This window comes from Lactuca serriola, chromosome 3, assembly GCF_051521515.1.
Source record: "Lactuca serriola cultivar US96UC23 chromosome 3, Lser_US96UC23_V15, whole genome shotgun sequence".
Classification (NCBI taxonomy): domain Eukaryota; kingdom Viridiplantae; phylum Streptophyta; class Magnoliopsida; order Asterales; family Asteraceae; genus Lactuca; species Lactuca serriola.
In genome coordinates this window covers 248,791,378-248,799,860 of record NC_136410.1, presented here as the reverse complement: position 1 = coordinate 248,799,860, position 8,483 = coordinate 248,791,378, and positions in this window count along the sequence as shown.

The following is an 8,483-nucleotide window of genomic DNA, read 5'->3' as shown; positions in this document are numbered from 1 at the left end:
TCTAATGTAGTGGTTTGGAAACTAATAAAAAATTATTTAAATGGCATACTTACGATACTTATATTTATATAACAATATCATAAGTATATGTGGCGAAGAAGATCATTCAACTAATAAAACAAAAAATGTTGTATACAAAGAGGTCCTGTAACGATTATAGATATTTATTGATTTCAATGTATCTTCTACATATTTCAATAATACCAATAACCATAATTTTTTATATATAATTATTATGCAATATCTGTAGACATTTTTATGTTTTTTATATAGTCCCCGCGTTAGACGCGGATTATAATCTAGTAGTTTATAATATACATAGATCTTCTAACTAATTAATTAAGAAAAATATATTTAACACACCGGAAACATAAACCATCATAAATTTATTAAAATTTTTGAAATCACAATGGATAGGTAAATATTAATTTAAACACAACGATTTGGTAAAAAATAACTCCATATTTTTCAGGTTTTAGAACATTTATGTTGGTAACAAACTAAGAAAATTTAGTTTTTGGAAAGTAGCTACGAACACAATGGTTACATAAGTGGGTATGAGCCAAAAACCTAGGTGTTGTTTAGTTCGCAGAATGTTGATGAAAGAATTTGAATTAGAATTGGAAAATGAATCTATCAGGAATTTGAATCTAATTCCATATGTTGTTTGGTTGACAGGAGATGGAATTGGATTTAATTGCAGAATCTGTTTGGTTCACAGGAAATGAAATTGAAATTCTTGTAAAATGACATAATTACCATTTTTGACTGTTTTGCTTAATTTTACATTGTTTTCTAACTTATATGTAAAAATACATTATGAAAATAATAAAAACAGTAAAATTTCAGTGGAGGTGGCAGTGGCGACGAAAATGGTGGGTGGTGGTGATGGTGGCTGCGACGGTGGTAATGATGGTGGCGGTGACATTGATTGTGGTGGCGAAAGTGGTGGTGATTGTGGCAGTGTCAGCTGGTGGCGACAGCGACGATGGTGATGGTGGTGGTGGTGGTGGCAGTGGCGGCTAGTGATGGTGGTGGTGGTGGTAGCGGCGATGGTGGCAGTGTTGGTAGTGATGGTGGTGGTAGTGTTATTAGTGGCGGTAGTGGTGGTGTGACAACCGTCAATTTTGGCTAAGTCAAAGTCAACAAGTCAAACCGGTCAACTCATCTAACCCTTGTTCATTAGGGTTTCCGTTATGTTTCTTATCAAACAACTCGCAATCTTGATACAAAGTATCACTTAGAGTTTTCACGTGTTCGGAAAATTCTAAACCCTAATCAGGCCAAGTGATGAAACTACTCGATAAAACATTATTCCCTGACCCTCGGGGGCATATAACAATCATAACAAGACTTAACGAGGTTACGAAGCTTGAATTACAGAGCCAAACACTCAAAAAGGTCACAAAAGAAGTCTCTCTCAATCTGTTTCACTCTGACTATCCTAAATCTCTCTCTGTATGAGAAATCTCTCCAAGAATGTGAAATCTCTCCCAAATCTCTCTCAAAACCTTTTGATTTATTTTAATCATTTGGGACATCCCGACACTTGACTTGGTGAAAAACCATTCGAAACGGGAAAATACATTGGAAAATAGCCTTTTAGGGCCGAAGTCTCTCTATAGGGACCAAACCCTCATTGAGTCGAAGCCCCCAAGAACCAGGACCGAAGCCCCATAGAGTAGCCGCAGCCATCTAACCACAGACTTATTTCTATTGCCTTTTAGCCTTTTTAAGGATCATTCTAATGAGTCCTAAGACTAGTACACTTATGGATTGGATGTTGAGAAGTGTTAAATTAGTATTAGAGGTATGAAATTGAACCAGAAACCCCATCAAAGAGTGTTTACGACCGTAAACTCAAGTGTGGTCGTGAACCTCTTTTAGGCCGTGAACCCTTAGCATATATATGAGTTTTTGCCATTTTTCCTTCACTTCTCCTCTTGGCCATGAACTACCCATTCTCTCTCAAGTATCATCCAAGAAAAGCTCTCATTTCACTCCAAAAGCATCTTCAAATCACCATCTTTTCACCAAGAACACACACTTGTTCTTGGTGGTCGTGAACACCCTAAAGACCTCCAAAGTGAATCGTTTGTGCCTCGAGACTTCGTTCGCGGAACTTACCCCTAATCTATCTTTTAAATGGTTTTTAATGCTTTTAGGGGGGGGGAATATAAGTAAAACACAAGAAATGTTGTGTTTTAACATATAAATGGCTTATTATGTTTTTGTACCAATAAACTGTATTTAGAACATGAAACTTTGAATAGAACACTGAAATAAGCTTATAAAATTTAATAGGCTTAAACTTAAGGAACAAAAGGATCTTTTTATGAACTTATCTGTTAATTATAAAAAGGGTTTTCCACATTATTACTTGTAAAGTCGTTAATCTAGCTTGTGAGACACATCTTCTAGTACTCGTATCAGTATTAGCGATAGTCTACCCTTATGACCAGAGTCTCCTGGAGGGAGAGTGTGAATTTGTGTATAGATCTATATGGGATTGATAATCCCGTACCTCACTGTCAGCTACAGTCAGACTGTCAGGTCTGCAGGTGACAAATGTCATTTTCTTTTTGACGTCTACAATACATCGTGTTTAACCGATCCAATTAGTATGGTCGTAACACTCACAAATAGATATAAATGATATATTTACGTAGTAATATACTTACATGAGCAACTTCAAAGGATATTAACTATGTGATTCCTCAGTACATACCATAGGGTTAGATAAAACCAAAGTCCGATAGCCAGTGGAATGCGTGCTTTCCGCCTTACTTCCCGTTCCTTGTTTGGTTGTGGGCTTAGGACTGATTCACTCATTCAACCGTCTATTCAATCTCAGTTATATACAAATCATATGTATTAGGTAATCATAGGAGGGTAGTATCTTCGTATCAGGTATCCAGAACAACCAAGTATTTATTCAGTGTAACGTATCAATAAAACTCGACATTATTGTAACAAGGATATGGAGTGTACTTGTGCTTTTAAAACTAGAACATGGCATCCATTTGGTTTTATAGAAAATATAGGATTTTCTATGGTAATCATCATTCTTTTAAGCTAAGCAGTTTTCGATTTAACTTTCTGAAAACGATAGCATTTTTACCAAAAACAACGTTTCACAATTTAGTTAGTGAAACTAGAAAGTTATTTATAAAAGGGTTTAATACTTCTTATTAAACTATTATAACATAAAGGACCTTGAATGGTTAATTCTATAATACCTTATTTTATGCACCAGTGTTTTATATAATTAATCTACCCTAATAAATGAAAATGACTTTGTCACATGTCATTCTCTCATAAAATTAGCCACATGTCATTTTGTCATTATTTGAAATATATTTATTTTCCACTTGTCATTACTTTAATTTTCATTTTCAATATATCATTAATTTAGTTTCCATAAATTAAACCTACCATTAATTTCAAATTTTAAATTTTAAATTTCAAATAAATTTATAGTTTAAACCTTTATGTTTAACATTTTGTTATAATTAACCCATTTACTACACAATAAACACATAATTTCAATTTATTTATTTTTTGCATGTTTTTTCTCATAATTTTCACTTATTTCAATTTCAAATTCAAATAAAATTTCTATTTAATCGTTCGTACTTAACATTTTGTTTTAATTAACCCGTATAATATACGGGTCTCACAACTAGTTTATATATGTAAAGTATTAAATATATTTAATGTGATAATAAATGCAAAGAATCTTAAAAAATATATATAATATATTAAAATACATTGAATATGATAATAAATTTAATGAATATGACAAAACAGTTATTGATATTATGGATGATCTTCTTAATAGTGGTTCTATTTATTCATTAGAATATGTCTATTTATTTTAAAAAATTCTTAATATTTAAACTTTGATATATTTTTTTAATCAACCCGTGTAATACACGGGTTTCACACCTAGTATTTGATAGACAGGGTAATATGTGACTTCCGCCTCATTTCATGTTCCTTGTTTGGTTGTGGGCTTAAGGAAGATTCACCCATTTAACTATCCATTCAATATTAGATTATATATAGCTAGTATAAACTAAGTGATTATAGAAGGAATTATTGTGGTTACCAGTTTTTACTAAAGGAAATCTATGATTTTCTTAAAGAAATTTTTTCATCAAATATAAAGAACTACTACAGTTAATTCCGTAAGTACCAAATGAATACTTCAGTGTTATATAAAATGAAGATCTAACAAACAATGAGATGCGTGTGTTCCGCCTTACTTCCTATTCCTTGTTTGGTTGTGGACTTACGGCAGATTCACACAATCGATTGTCTGTTTACTCTAAATTGTATATAACTTGTATCCATTTAGTACTAATAGAAGGAATTGCATAGTCATCTTTACTTTCATTCAGCACATCAGAAAATATAGGATTTTATGGAGGAACATGTGAACTTTTCTAAAAAGAACTTATAACTTACTTATCATCATTTAGATACTTATAAACTCACCAGCTAAAATTCTGATCTAATCTTTCAAAATAACTTGTATTCTCAGGAGTCTAGTAGACAGGTACGCGCTCTGGGATTCAGAAGATGGAGTATAGTAGCTGTTGGATTAGTGTCTAAGTCCATAACTATTTTGGTATGTACTTGACCCGATTATGAGCATGGTCCTTTTGGGTTGTCTTCACCATAGCAATATGTAGGATGAATTAAGGAAAGAAAGGTTTAATTATGATTTATTAATAAATTATAAGAATAATATATTAAAGGAGAAATCATATTGTTTAATTAATATTAGTCAAGAATTAATTAAGAATTAATTTTGTGGCTAAAAGAGATTAATTAAACTTAGGGGAATGGAGTTGTAATTATAAGATAATTACAATTGGGCTATGGATCACCTAATAATATATAGGTTGGACGAATTCTATGGGAAGCGCATAAGGAATTCGTCCAAGGGATATGTTAAAGGAGTCCATGGGTTGCTTAGGGCCTAAACAGTCAGATTAGGGTTTCCTAGTTGCAAACCCTAATAGCCTACATGTATATAAAGGAGCCCTATGCCCCAAAAACGTGGCTAAGTGTTCCCTTAGGGTTTCCAGCCGTTTTTGGTGCCTCCTCTCTCCTTCTTCTTCATCCAAGTTGCTTAGTGGTGTTTGTGACTCCATTAGAGGTGCAACACTTGAGGCACTAAGCTTTCTGAAGCCAATGATTGATTGTTATTGCTATATAACAATCAAAGGTCAGATCTAAACCCTATTTTATGTTAATATGATTAATTGTATGCTAGATCTAGGGTTTGTAAGTCTTGGAAGTTTATTGCATGTTCAAAGTAGAAAAACTAGATCCAAGCAATTAGGGTTGCATGAACACCACCATAGGATTGATGTTATGCTCAAAACCCAACAGTAGCTTCATGTCTTGTATTGTTGTTTACTTTTGGAGTTACTCTTTTGTGAATCACATACTTTGTAAACACTTTCATATTAATGTAATGGTTGTTTGTTACTTTGATTACCATGATGCATGTGTTGTGATACTAAGCATGACGTCCTCCGCCCCCGAACGTTTTCGTCGTTACGGTTTGGGGGTGTGACACAAACGCACCCAAGGTATTTTCTGATTATACTTACAAAATAGACTTAATTGCAAGAACGGTCACTGTATTTGTTAAAACTATGTGGTTTTGATCCAAAAAAGTTTGTTCTTGCACCGGTGGTTCGATTTTGAATATTTTGTGCGATTTTGGTCTCTATTGTTGGTATTTTGGTGTGGTTTTGGTCCATAACCAATATGAAATGACAAATATGCCCTTAAATATATTTTTAATTTTTCTAATTATTTTAGCTTAATATGTTATCACTTTTATTACAATAAAAGGAAAAATAAAATACTACACACACATACACACACACACACACACTCTCTCTCTCTCAACAACACTATCTCTCTACCACCTACCGAAAAACCACCAGACCTCCACCTATAGGATGACTACCTGACGGACCACTACCTAACAGACCACCCATTCCTCTTAAATCACAACCCACCACACCTTAAAAGGAGAGCACCATCACCACTACTCTGGCGACAACTTTGTTACCCTAGCTCCGATGGTGGCTTCCAATGCAAGATCCATAGTAAAAATACACATACAATGACTCCACTACCCTAGCTCCACCAAGGCGAAAAGGCCTAGTGGTTTCAGATCATGGCATAAGGAGGTCGATGATGACGACGATCCGGTGGTTCCGGAGGAGTAGAAACGACGTTGCAACTTTTCCCCTTCGTCGCAACCTGCGTCGCTTGCCACCGTCGGACGAACCTTTGTTTGTTCTTGTTCCTAGATTGACGATCCAACGTTGCTGCCACCTGCTTTTTCGTCACCACCTACATTGTTTTCCTCCGTCTTCCTTCTCAGTTTCCTCCCCTGTCTGCCTTCTCCGTTGCTACATGCATCACCGTCCCCTTCGTTCGTAGATCGACGATCTAGTTCATTGGAGAAAGAAAGAGATGAGGTAGGTAGACGTCAATTTTTATAGATCTGTTTGCCGATGAAACTGGTTTGCAGTGGTGGTTCGTCATGTTGTAGAGTTAATTAAAGCAACCATGTGAGGGAGATGAATAGTTTATGTTTTCCGGTGAGAATTGCAGCCGCCAGATGTGGTTCTAGTCACCGGTGATGGAGGATGGGGTTGGTGATGAAGGTGTTTCTCTCCCCTCTATAAAGTTGAGAGGGATGTTGGGTTTTTTTTTTTTGTTTAAGTTAAAAACAATAAATTAAAATAATTTGTGCATTTAGGCAATTAAAGAAAAAGAAAAATATAAGTTATAAGGCATATTCGTCTTTTTAAGTGTAGAAGGACCAAAATCACTAAAAAGATCCGAAATTGGACCACTGATACACCATCAAGCATTTTTGGACCAAAACTACAAAATTTTGCCACCCATAGGGACCATTTTTGTAATTTTGAATACAAAATATGTTATTAGAACCCTTTTGTTGAAGCGAATATATGGTCAAAGTATTGTATATATTAGGGTGGATTTTCTTTTTTTCTTCAAAAAAAAAACCCTTACATTTTTTTTTTAATTTTTAACCCTTTTAAAAAGTTTACCGGTAATAGGCAATTTTTTTTTATGAGACCATTATTTATTAAAAAAAAAAAAAAAAAAAAAAAAAAAAAAAAAAAAAAAAAAAACTCACATTTGATAATTTTTTTTGTTTGAATCAAATTTTTTATTTTGATGCATAATTCTCATGCTCTTCTTTGTTGTTGCTGCTTATGGTGTTCTTGAAAAAGAAAGATAAGGGGTTTGATTGTATATGTGCTTGCTAATTAGAGACTAAAAGGTTCTACGTATGCTAACATTACATGGACGATATCTTATATCACAAATGGTTACATGGCTGCTAATTTAGAGACCGAATGTTCTACTATTGGGTATTGATAAATCCAAAACATTTAAGTAATCATATAAAACGAAAGAAAACGAACCACTTGAATATACTATCCCTAAAGTTGTAGATGCAATTAGAACATAATATATTACCTTACTCATCAACTATAGGGTACTATAAATTACTATCTCAATAATACAATATTCATTTAGGCTACCCCTCACGAGCAAGGAAACATGAGCTGTTTGGAGACGCCTCATGAGCAAGGAAGAAATGAGCTTTAGGGTTTTAGATATTTAGGCTACCAATGCCTTAACATATCCTCTAAATACTTATATGGTAGGTTTTCAATGTCTCTTTACTTAACATACAAGGAACAAACCCAAATCCATGGCTAATTAATTTCTTTTTTCATTTAATTAATGTGACCTTTTAATTAAATAAACCTTTTATTAAATTTATTAAAAAATAAACCATTTATTTATTTATTCTAATTTTGATTAACAAATAGTAAACAATTATTATTTTATTATTTATTTAATTTGTTAGAATTTAACAATATAAATATTGTTATTCATTTTATTTATAACATTTTATAGTATGTAGCCTCATATGTTCACATATAATTACACTACATTTAATACTTTTTTTTTTGCCTATCATTACCAACATTTGCATCTCCTAATTCGGATACTCAAGGCTATACGTTTCTGTTTGGTAATTTGAAAATAGATAACAATGCAATTGAGGATTTGTTGATTATCATAGATATGAATATTGATGAAAAAAATAAGCCTTAGAGGAATCTAATATAAGTATTATAGACAAATCACTTTTGAGATTGAAGTTTTTTCTAATGGGAAATACATAGCTATTGAAATTAATTAAAACATATATCGAAGGTCGGGAGCTATCTTTTTGTTTTACTCAAAAAAATATTTAAGATTTCAAGCCAAACCCATACCATTATTATTCAACGCTACAGTATCTAAGCATCGTACAAATGGAGTTTCATATGTATTTTTACAAGAATTGAACATCGTAGCATTTCTCTTTGTCTCGAACACAATCTAATGTTTTCTTCATA